The following is a 12,637-nucleotide window of genomic DNA, read 5'->3' on the forward strand; positions in this document are numbered from 1 at the left end:
TGCTGCTCTAACTGTGCCCATAGGAGAATTTAGACACATCAAGTCATGCTATGGGAACAGGCAGTGGCAGAGGCTTTCCTAGGGACTCTAAGAAGAGAAATTGAGGGACCTTGGGGATAAAAGATTGGGAAAAACACTGCATGCGAGCTTAATCTAATACCGATGCCTGGGTATAGCACTGTGCTTGTTACTGAGATGGGCTAATGCCAGATTCCTAGGCAATGGAGTTTACTGCAAAGATCAAAAGGTTATTTTTACAAAAAATATCTGGACGTTCAAGGAAGCCTGGTTTTGGGATGTGGGTAATACAAAGGGTAGGGGAAAGAGATTGCCTCCTCTTCAGTAGGGAGCTGGACATCTCCGCACTGGTATGTTATCAGGGTTGGAAATGCAGGCTTGGGCCCAGCTCAACAGGCTCCTTGGTGCAGTGTGGTTTGGGCAGATATGGGTGGGAGATGACACTGAGGGCTTTAATAGCAAAGGAAGCACCAGGGCCTTGGCAGTGTGGTGAATGCCTGAGGCAGTGGCTGCACCTGTGCCCATGGAAAGATGGAGCAAGTGAAGAGGAAAATGGGCCTTCCACAATGCAGTCAGAGAGCTGGGTTCTCTGGTATGGGTAGATGTAAGATGACGCTGGGGGCTTTGATAGCAGAGGAAGCACCAAGTGTCTTGGCAGTGTGTTGACATCAGAGGCAATGACTGGACCTGTGCCCAAGGAAAGATGGAACAAGTGAAGAGGAAAATAAGCATTTCACAATGCAGTCAGAGATCTGGGTTCCTAGGTACACAGAGGGCCTACCCTGACCCTGATTAATCCAGAGTAATTAATTCATCCATTTAATAGTTATTGAACAGGTAGTAAACGAAACAGACAACATTCTTGACACCAAAAAGCTTATATTCCTATGACAGAAACTGACAAAAAGCCAGATAACAAATATATAGGCAATTTCAAATAGCAGTAAATGCTATAAGAAAATTAAAAACAGACGTGTATATATATTTTAGCATATTAGGAGAGAAGATTTACACTTTTTCAATTGTGAATCAGAGTGAAATTACATTATTATAATCCTACTTTTTACTCCTAAGCTGTTGTAGCAGGGAGACCCTCAAGGGCATCTACAATATCACCACAACTCTCATAGAGCTGCCTGTGAAGGATGACAAGAAGGAAGTAGGCTGAGACCCAAGTTCTGGGTCAGGGGACTAATGCTGTTGTCACCAAGAAGGGTATAAAAAAGCTATCACTGCAGTGCCTAAAGGGACATTTGAAATCTTTGTCCTAGTCAAGGCTGGCACTGGTGTCCATGGGCCCACCCAGGTGGATAATGAGGAATCTTTGGTCATAGAAGCTTTCAGTGACAAGTGGGTAGAAGGTCTTGGATCTAAGAGGGTCCATCCTGGAAGAAGCAGGACTATGACTATGGCAAGTGCCCACAGAAGAGTCCAATAACCTGGAGTAGGCGAGGGTTATGAAAGTTGTCAAGCACTCTTGTTCAATTGTTCATTTAATAAATATTTATTAAACTCCTGCTACGTGACAGGCTTGTGCTATGTGTTAGGAATACAGTGATAAACTCTCAGTAAAAGACCCTTCCCTAATGGAGCTTATATTCCACCAGGTCCCAGCCTAGAGAGCTGTGGATTGATCCTAGTTAAGAACTACAGGAGAATCTAGGAATATGTCTGGTTGTAGAAACTGGTCAGGTATCCTGGATGGTATCCGCAGTTTCACGGGCCCATAGAGAGATGCTGAGAACTTCATCCAAGAGAAAGGACTGAAGAAGAGGTGAAGATGGAGTCCTAGAACACCATCAGAATTGGTTATCATTGACTTAGAGCAAGAATGAGATTTGGAAGCAAGCTTTCCATGGCTTAACAGGGTTGGGGTCAGCCAGTGTCCACCCAGAGTCCCTGAATATTATTAATGCAGCTCATGTAACACAACATGTAGCCAGCAGCCTAAGAAAAGAATCACAGACACTCCAAACTCTCTTGCTCTGGCTTCTTCTCTTACTCTCACTACCACTCCGTACTTTCACCCACCAAATTCATCATGGGGATGTCCCTCGGGCTGGATGATTGAATAGTGCTTCTTCTATTTTGGCCCCTGGCTGGTTGGATTTAGCTTGAGTATTCTCAGACCCTTCAGGCTTTTCACCACTTGGGATAAAATTCCTACCCTGAATATTCTTGGCTCCAGGCCTTCATACCCACCCACCTGGCCTGCATTCTTGGTCCAACACACAGAAACAACCTTTAAGAGAGGGCTGATCGTTTTGTCATGAACCCACTGCTCCAAGGGCAAGCCTGTTGCTATGGCAACATGGATGATCTAGCAGGCTCACCGCTGTCACTCTGCTTTGGGACCAAGGACTTAGGGAGGGGAACACTAGCCTCCTTGGGGAGACAACAGCCCTTGTGGGCCAATTACCAGAAAAGAGAGCAAAATGTCTCACTCACCCTGCCCTAGCAGGCCCTGTGGCCTTCAGTTCCTCCCCGCCTCCTTCAGGTTGCTTCTATTTCTGACCCCAAAGGGATTAAAAGGAAATCCAGATAAATTGCCAGGTTTCATTATTCAGCTTTAAACCTGCACATGGATTCTCTAGAGAGCCGAAAGGGATGACATTTCTCCTTTTTTTCCTAACCAAGGATGTGGAAAGATGGTGGTCCCACTGGTGCAACCTGGTAATCCCTCTGGGAAGATAACAAGGTTTCTGACCTCAAAGAGACTTGGAGACCAAATCTTCCATGGATCTCACTTCTGTTCATGCTGGTCTAGGTTCAAAGTGTAGCCTCTACCCCTATGCCCACATAGTCAACTGATCCACTTCCACGCTATCATCCTCATGAAGCTTTGCACATCTTTCTGCCCCAGGCTTCCATCCCTTCTCTCCTTTTCATTCTCTTCCACTCTGGCCTCTTGAATCCTTTCTCCATAGCTAGCAAATTGCCATACCTATACAGTTTCTTTTCTAACACTCTCACCTCCTTCCTCCTACCTTGGGAAAGCTGGCCTCTTCCCTTGGAGCACTGCTTTTCCTGCACCCCTCTTACCTTTGTATTTCAGTTCAACAAGGTGGGTTAATATCTATGGGGAATGTATTAGATTATGAATAATAGAAAAGTCACTAACACTGGTTTCATTAAGTAGGGCTCATTCTTCACATAACCTGATACCTGGTTGTAGATGGCTGTTGGTATTGGTTCAATGGCCAGTTGAAATCAGGACTCACATCTCTGGGGTTGTCTTGCCTTTTCCTCATACCATATTTCTAACTTCTTGGTCACAGTATGGCCATTGTAGTCTAGACTTCATGTCTAAATTCCAGGCGAAAAGAGAAAAGGAGCTAAAGGGTGTTGCCTGCATCAGGAAAGAAAAACATTCTCAGAATCCCTAGAGAAGTTAAGCTTATGTCTCATTGGCTAGAAGTGTACCACATGGCCATCCCTAGATGTAAGGTAATCTAGGAAGGTAGGTATATTTAGCTGGCATATTGTACCCCAGAACAAATTCAGGATTTCGTTACTAAGGAAGAAAAGGGATAAAGATAAAGATATCGGGCAGAGAACAAGCAGTGTCTGCCACAGTGTCTGCTTCACTCCCCCACATTATATTTCACTGTCTTGTTAAAACCATTCTCCTTTGATCTTATGCCATTCAGCTATTCTGCCCTACCTCCCCCATCCACTGTTGGTGCTGTCATTTAATGGGGGGTCCTCGCGTTCATTATGTACCTTGGCAATGGGCAAAAAGCCCACCATTCTGCAGGGCAAGCCAATTGCCTGCCTCCTACACACAACCCTTGATATGTCTTGACGACAACTTGGTTCTCAGCTCTTCTTCCTCTCTGCTCTCATCCTTACTCAGCTAGTCTCTACTCTCATCTTCTGTTTCAGTCTAGCCTCTATAGCCTCCATTTACTACTGCTTAGAAAGGACTCTCTTTGTCTCTTCATACTCAAGATGCTCCAACTTGAACTTAATGTCTATTTTGCTCATCACCACACTCCCAGCTGGCCCCTGCTTCCTGTTAGCAAAACTGGACCAGGTGGCTGAGGTTCCAGGGGTCAGGAGACCCTAACTTCTCCAGGCTCCTTTGCTGATCTGACACATTTCTCCATCTTGGTTTGCAACATCCTCTCCGAGACAATTTTTATATTCACTCTGCAGTTCCGCATACCACAACTGTAGCCAAGAGGTGTTTTCCTTTCTCTCCTATTTGTTAACAGCCCTGGGAAGAGGCAGAGTGGTGAGAATGTTGGGCAATGTTTTAACAATACTAATAAAAAATACTATTATACAAAGGATTCATGTAATTGATTTGTGCACTACTATTCCCCAAATGCTACTGAGAGCAAAGTGTTGGCAGCGTTTATTTTTTATCGCTTAGAATTTAAACTTTAGATTTAGCAAACAGTAGATACCAAACAGTCTTAGATATATCCAGTAGAGAGGGGAAAAAAGAATTTATTCTTATATAAAATTTGACCCTGTTACATTTAGTTCATCATTTTAATCCATCAAGACATTTTGTTTACTATCCAGATTCTGCCATCTAATATATTTTCCACGCTTTCTTGCTCTGTGTGACTGCAGCAGATAGATAAGAGGATGTCCCTAGAACTTGGAGAAAAATATTTCTCTGAGAACTGAAATATCTCATAATGAATAGTTATGATTATAATTTTCATCAGCTGTAACCCATCCTAACAGGTTAGTTACAATCTGAAACTAATTGTTGATAAAGACTGGATCCTTAACTGGTTAACAATAAAGAAGTAGTAACTTAATCCATTATTGTATAACTGAAAACTAATCTGTCTCTCTCTCCTTTCCCAACAGGAAAGTCTGAAGCCAGGCCTGCTTAGCAGAGGTCTCCATATAGTAGGGATCTCACTCTTTCAAGATGTAGGATCTCAACAGGTTAGCCAGCCCTCTGAGTGAAGCTGGTCAGTTGGGGCGGTGACAACATAGCACACTCAAAGGGGCAGACCCTTCTCAGCTCCAACAGATTGGTGTCATTGGAAAAGGTGGACCCAGTGTAGGCAGACTTTCCTAGAGAGTCCAGAAGTGACTGTGCAAGCCCAAAGCAATCCAAACAAATATTTGTGGACCACCAAGAACCTCTGGTATGAAGTAAATAATACAGGCATTGAACAATAATAACCTGTCTGTATGTCCACCAATGGGACCGATGGGCCACAGTGTGACATCTATCCTATTCATGTCATAAGGGAGATGAGTTCTACTGTGGGACAGTCTGTGTGACTGCTCGTAGGAGATTATCCAATTCCCTTTGCTGTAATTTCATGGTCACCAAATTTCTGCTTGCTAACTTTGTTTTACAACAAACTTTAGAAAGGAGGTGATCTGAATAAAAGGATATATGTTTTTCAGTCTCTGGAAAGGGGTATTTCTTTGTATTGAGAAGCCAGAACTCTTGAGTGTGTTGAGCCTTGTAGAGATTGAACTACTCTGGGTCAGCTGACAAAATAAGATTCTGGTGCTGAAAAACTGAGTATGTGACCATGATATTAACAGTGACCTAAGTTCGTGTGGCCCCCTTCGTTCTCCAGAAACCAACCAGTCAGCCTTCTTTTTGTAAATGTAGCAGACACCATTTTGCTAGTGAATGAGGTTAAATCTTTAGCCTTGTCATTGGTTCAGCTTTGTAATTTAAAACTCTCTTATTTTACCCTCTGATTTTAAATCCCCAGATTTTCCTTTCTGTGTCCTTTGCCCCCTGAAGTTTCCATCTGTCTAGCAACTAAGCACTGTTTGGGTATCTACTGTCTTCCCCAAGTTGCCTTTACTTTTCTTCTTTACCTTTCTCTTGTTTTCATTTCTTTCTTTTTTTGAAATGGAGTCTTGCTCTGTCACCCAGGCTGGAATGCAGTGGCGCAATCTCGGCTCATTGCAACCTCCACCTCCCGGGTTCAAGCAATTCTCCTGCCTCAGCCTAATGAGTAGCTGGAATTACAGGTGTGCACCACCATACCTGACTAAGTTTTGTATTTTTAGTAGAGACGGGGTTTCACCATGTTGGCCAGGCTGGACTTGAACTCCTAACCTCAGGTGATCTGCCCTCCTTGGCCTCCCAAAGTGCTGGGATTACAGGCATGAGCCACCACGCACAGCCTCTCTTGTTTTACTTCTCTCATTACTTTTTGTTCTTTTAATTTGGAAACCCACCTCCTTCCTCAAGTGTCATTATTAAAAACCCACGTTACAGGTTTATTAGGACTGAAACATTCCTTCAGAGCTGAGCTGACCAACATGTTAGCCACTAGCCACATGTGACTATTGCACACATGAAATGTAAAATGTGGCTGGTCTGAAATGATGGTATAGGTATGAAATTCACACAAGATTTAGATAAAAAAGAATGTAAAGTATCTCATTAATACTTTTTTTGGTATTGATCACCTATTGAAATGGTAATATTTGGTTATACTGGCTTAAGCAAATGTACATTAAAATTAATTTCATCTATTTCTTTTTACTTCTTTAATACTAGAAAATGTAAAAGTAACTATCTGGCAAGCAATATAAAACTATTGGTCAATGCTGCTTGAGAGTCTTAATGTCTGTATTTTTTATATCTCTGTAAGCATAAATGCTGTATTAAAAACCCAATTTGAATAAACACCCCCAAATTACTCTTCCATTTCTCTTTTCTCTCTTCTGACCCACCTTCCCAAGTCATTATCATCTTTCCTTTTTTTGGGGAGTTTAAAATAAAGGGGAAATTTTTCTGTTTTGATTTAGAAGTAGGCATGAGACAAATACATTGAAATATAATGGGGATGTAAGAAAAATGGAAAGTAAGCAAACTGCCTATAGACAATCTGTTAACAAAACACAATAATATATACACCTGGACATGCAACAATCCCATGAGGAAAGCTAGCAATTTTAATTACTTCACTTACAGGCACTACATTGAGAATTGTTTCTTTCCACTTGAGTGGAATTGTGCTGCTATGCCAGAGTGAGCTGTCAGGAGTTTTGCTTCTCTTATACCAGAACTGTCTTCAAAGGCTCACTTTTATGTGTTATGTAAAGGATAATTAATACATGTAACACATTGACAACAATAATAAGCATAAGTTTGGGAGTCAGAGAGATTCAAGGTTTGATTCTGGCTTTGCTAGTCGCTAAATCAATGGCCTGGGAACAGCAACTTCACCTCTGGAGCCCTACCTACTAATCTGTAAAATAGGAATAGGAATAGTAGGACCACTCCCTCCCCTCCCCTCCCCTCCCCCCTCCCCTCCCCCCTCCTCCCTCCCCTCCCCTCCCCCCCCCCTCCTCCCTCCCCTCCCCCCTCCTCCCTCCCCTCCCCTCCCCTCCCCCCTCCCCTCCTCTCCCCTCCCCCCTCCCCTCCCCTCCCCCCTCCTCCCTCCCCTCCCCTCCCCTCCCCCCTCCTCCCTCCCCTCCCCTCCCCTCCCCCCTCCTCCCTCCCCTCCCCTCCCCTCCCCCCTCCCCTCCCCTCCCCCCTCCTCCCTCCCCTCCCCTCCCCTCCCCCCCTCCTCCCTCCCCTCCCCCCTCCTCCCTCCCCTCCCCTCCCCTTCCCTTCCTTTCCTTTCTTATCCTTTTTTCTTTTTTTGAGACAGAGTCTCTGTTACCCAGGCTGGAGTGCAGTGGGGCGATCTCGGCTCACTGCAACCTCCACCTCCCAGGTTCAAGCGATTCTCCTGCCTCAGCCTCCCAAGCAGCTGGGACTACAGGCATGCACCACCACGCCCAGCTAATTTTTTGTTTGCTATGTTGGCCAGGCTGGTCTTGAACTCCTGGCCTCAAGTGATCCACCCACCTGGGCCCTCCCAAAGTGCTGGGATTACAGGTGTGAGCCACCATGCCTAGCCAGGACCACAGTTTCTGATGGGTAAACATCCTGCCTCTGCTCCTAGCCATTCTTCACTCTCATTTAAAAAATCTGCTCTGCTGCCAGGCGCGGTGGCTCATGCCTGTAATCCCAGCACTTTGGGAGGCCAAGGTGGGTGGATCACTTGAGGCCAGGAGTTTGAGACTAGCCTGGCCAACATGGCAAAACTCCATCTCTATTAAAAATACAAAAATTAGCCAGGTGTGGGGGCATGCACCTGTGATGCCAGCTACTCAGGAGGCTGAGGCAGGAGAATCGCCTGAACCTGGGAGGTGGAGATTGCAGTGAGCAGAGATGGCACCACTGCACTCCAGCCTGGGTGACAGAGCAAAACTCTGTCTCAAACAAAACAAACAAACAAACAAAACAAAACAAAAAACAACTTCTCTGCAAATGATTGTGTCTCTGCCTTTCGCCAAAGAAATTTTATTCCTCACTTCAGACCTCGTGAAAAGAATTTTGAGAGGGTCACTGACCTGAGCATTTGACATTCGTCCTCTGCAGTTTGGATGAACCTGAGGAACTGGTCTCTGATTTAGACTATTGAACTTTCAAGGTGGAGAATTGTGGCTTGCAGAGTGTGTTCATGGTGGGCAAGGACAGAAGGCTGGTTAGAAAATGCCTGCACTAGCGTATGTACAGGCAAAGGACATTTGTGTATTTCTGGCAGACCAAATGTAGGGAGAGAAAGCCAGCCATGAGCTATATTAAAGGGATTTGCCCAAAAGCGCAAATGGATACCAACGGTGAGGGACTCCTTGCAGAATGCTGAAAATTAGGGCTTTCAGAGGGAACATAAGCAGTTAGGGAATCTTTGAGAAACCCTTGAATGTGACCCAAGAAAAAGCGTCAACTTTTAAATACCTGGTAACCCTCAAAAGCAGCAGTGAAGACTTAGCTTTATACTTGGAGGATCTAGCACCATATGCTTAAAATGGTTTGTAATTCATTCCCCTTTTTCCAGCCACATTTCAACCCCATTTCCTGGGACAGCTATACAAAACTTCCCCAGGAACCTGAACTCATCCCTTCTTGCTAGGCTGAGGTTCAAGGCTGGGACCTATTTGGGGAGCCTCTGGTCTTCTCTAATTTCTGTTCCATGCAAATTTTTCCTGGTCCCAGGGAATCATTAGCTAGGTAAAGATAAAATGCCCCTTAGGAACAGTATCAACTAGAACCCACATTATTCAATGAGAATGTGTGCCTATCTGCTATATTAACCAGCACCACGTGGGATATTCAAGCACTGTATAGAACACAGTGGGTTACAGGTTAAGCCCATCATGATGAGCTGATCTTAGTCTGCTTAAAGACTAATTCTGGAATGGAAGAAGGGGACCAGGAGGAAAAGGTGAGGATGAGGCAACAAGACTACTCTGTGTGACATATTCAAATGCATGCCAATAAATAAGTGTTAAGATAATAAAAATTAAATGCTAAGGGCACTAAAAAGCCAAAAGATCACCTTTTGCCAGGGGAATTTGAAGGGGCTTTGTATAGGAGCCTATACTCTAAGGACTGTAGAGGTGAGTATTTGAAGACAAAGAGCCTGGGAATTCCATATTAGGAAAGGAAGCTAACTGGGGCAAGAGGTCAAGGAGAAAAAGCTGGATTGCTAGGTAGGGGGTAGATTACAAAGATTTCCCAGGGTAAGGAGCCAAATGCCCATGGGAAATCCATGCAGTAAAATAATGATTCCTAGGGGAAGCTTCTAAGCATATTAAAGTTTTCACTCTTTATTTTGTGTTGAGAGGGTCAAGGAATTCATGCCAGACTGTTTCAGGGGAGGGAGTTAAGAAGGGACAACAACAGGGAGAGGGCTATTATTTTCCCTTCTTCCCAAACACCAGGGACACAATACTGACACATTTTGATTTTAAGATAAAATTCTTATGGGCAGATAAGATTTTAAATGCTTCAAAGTGTTTCAGTTGGAGGCGCTTGCTTAGGCATCCCAAGGGAAGAACTGAGATTACATTTCTCCCCCAAAGTAGGGGTGTTTGATTGAGTAGCAGCGCAGGGTATTATTCCCAAAGTACCACTAGTGATGCAATCATCAGTCCATCCACATATCGCCTACCTATCATCCATTCCATAAGCCAACATTTTTGAATACTCACCATGTGTCAGGTCCCATACGGTGTTTCTGAGCTGCAACAATGAGTAAAACTGTCCTTACTAGTGTATGTCAGTGAGTTGGGAATGGGGGAGAAAGATGAAACAAAAATAGTAACTTTAATTTTTATAGCTGAGAGATGAATATTTGAGGGCTCCTTATATGATTTCTTCAGCTTTTTGTATGTTTAATAATTTCCCTAATAAAGTTAGATAATAAAAACTGCCCTTTCGGCCGGGCGCGGTGGTTCACGCCTGTAATCCCAGCACTTTGGGAGGCCGAGGTGGGCGGATCACGAGGTCAGGAGATCGAGACCATCCCGGCTAACACTGTGAAACCCCGTCTCTACTAAAAAAAAAATACAAAAAATTAGCCGGGCGTGGTGGCGGGCGCCTGTAGTCCCAGCTACGCGGGAGGCTGAGGCAGGAGAATGGCGCGAACTCAGGAGGCGGAGCTTGCAGTGAGCAGAGATCACGCCACTGCACTCCAGCCTGGGCGACAGAGCGAGGCTCTGTCTCAAAAAACAACCAACCAAACAAACAAAGAAAACAAAAAAAAAAACTGTCTTTTCTTTCAAACAAGGGAGCTAGACTTGATAGATGCCTATATCACAAGGGCAAGTCCAGCCATGAAATTAATCCCAGGATATTAGTGGAAGAGAAGCCCCTGGGGCAAGATGGGGAAGGTGGTCAGAAAATGCCCTCCAGTGAAGTTAGGTAAATGTTCTCTAGAAGTAATTGTTCAGATTAAGGAAGCCAAAAGCTAAACACCTGACTCAGCCTCAAACTGGGTTTGGAGGTGCTCACAGGTCAGCATCAGGAGTGAGGAACTAGCCTCTACCACATTGCCTTCACTTTATTTATCTCCTTCTTCTTCCCCCTTTGCTTAAATGTCAACAAACATCAAAGTTGATGTTCAGATTCAACCAACATTTCCAGAGCACCTACTATGTATCAAAGGCTTCCGGTTAGAATCTACCTGTACCACCTTACACAGAGGGAAGGCCGAGAATGCCTGAAGCCGTGGAGAACGTGAGTCCATTAGGCAAGGGCAGGTTAGGAACCCAGTCCCTCCAAGTCCAAGTCAGGGAAAACAGGTCAGAAACTCAGAATCAGTCGTGGGTTCAAATTCCGACTAGTTTCGTGGCTTTCATCAAGTCAGTGGTCCTCTCTGAGCTGGCTCAATTTCTCCATCCATAAAAAGGGTACAGTAAGACCGTGGAAGGTTGTAAGGACCAGAGATTCTGACTGTCAAGATCCTGGCACGTAGCGAAGGCTCCATAAATGGCAGCCATCATTCTTGGCCAAGTGCGAGCGCATTCTCCCGGGCACGCCTCCCACGGGGTCCCTCAAGACAGGCCGAGCCCGCCTCCGCGGCGGCTCCGGTCTCGCAGAGCTCGCGCCAGGTGGCCCAGCATCTTGGTGCCCGCGGCCCGAAGCGAGGAGCGAGGGCGGGTTGGATGACCAAGGTCTGCCCTGGAGGATCACCCCCCCGCCCCTTCCACGCTCCCGGCGCAGGTGAGGTTTTCGGCCCAGGCCACGGGGACCGCGACCTCTGGGGAGGTCGAGGCGGAGGGCGCAGCGGGGGGCCTGGACCAGGGCTCCAGAGGGCGCTCCCTCCCTCGCCCAGGTTCACCCCAGGGCCAGCCTCGGCGCCGGGGCCCGCGGGCTGCGCGCTCTGCGGCTGCGAAAACCCGGAGAGGCGGATTGGAGCGCGCTCACCGCGCTCTCAGCCAACTCCTCCGCGGTCCGGCCGCCGAGCTGGGCATGCTCAGTGCGGACGCCGCGCCGCCGTCCGCCAACTCGGAAGCTCGCGCTCCCGGGCCGTGGGGGCGAGAACGCCGGCGGGGAGCCGGCGTCGCTCGCCGCCCCCAGACAGTGGCAAACTTCGCGGCGTTCCCGGAGCTCGTCCGGGCGACGCAGATACCGCACAAATAAAATCAAATCCAATTCCCCCATCCCAACCCGAATGATGGAGGCTGCGGCGGCCGGAGTGACCCCGCCGCCGCCAGCCCCAGCCCGTTAGCCGCGGACCAACAGGTAAAGTCTTGGGGGTTGGGGGCGGAAGGGAAGAGTAGCTGGGGCCGGGGGGAGGCGGCGGGCTGGAGGAGTCCGAGACGCCTGCGGGCTGGCTGCCCCCGTCGGCGCTCACAGCCATCGCTCCTCACCCCCTTCCCCAGCCCCTGGAGGGACTGTAAAGGGTTAAGTCCGCCCCGCGCCACCGTGAGCACGGCCCCCTCCAGCCGCCGCGACCGGCAGCAGCGCGCCTCGGCGCCTGCCCGGAGCCGCCGAGGGGACCGTAGCTGCGGATGCGCCACTGGAGCCTGGCGGGCGTCTAGGAGGCACCGGCCGCTTCCCACCGGCCGCATCCCTGCGTCTCGCGCCCCCTCCAGACCTCCCTCCGCCTGCACCGGCCCGGTCCGCGTCCAGGTGGCGGGGTCTGCGGGGCGCGTGGCGGCGGGGGAAGGGTCCCTGCCGGGGAAGAGAGGCGTGGGCGGTCCGCTCCACAGCTTCTTCCCGGGAGGGGAGGGCCACCCTCGCCTTGGGCGAGCACTTGAGCCACCAGCCTAGGCGCCAAGAAAAGTTTTTTTTTTTTTTTTTCCCCAGTGCCCCACCCCCACCCCCACC

At 47.5% G+C, this 12,637-nt stretch overlaps 1 protein-coding gene across 7 annotated transcripts in view; it reads left to right on the plus strand.

The window, feature by feature from the left end:
- Positions 1-11,772: 11,772 nt before the first annotated feature.
- MED12L (mediator complex subunit 12L) overlaps positions 11,773-12,637 on the plus strand; it is a 343,992-nt gene continuing 343,127 nt past the window's right edge. For all 7 annotated transcript variants that reach the window (XR_010139264.1, XM_054552827.2, XM_054552829.2 and 4 more), the window contains exon 1: positions 11,773-12,049. The gene's annotated coding sequence lies outside the window, so the exon portion shown is untranslated. The remainder of the gene's footprint in view (positions 12,050-12,637) is intronic.

Source organism: Pongo abelii, chromosome 2, assembly GCF_028885655.2.
Source record: "Pongo abelii isolate AG06213 chromosome 2, NHGRI_mPonAbe1-v2.0_pri, whole genome shotgun sequence".
NCBI lineage: Eukaryota > Metazoa > Chordata > Mammalia > Primates > Hominidae > Pongo > Pongo abelii.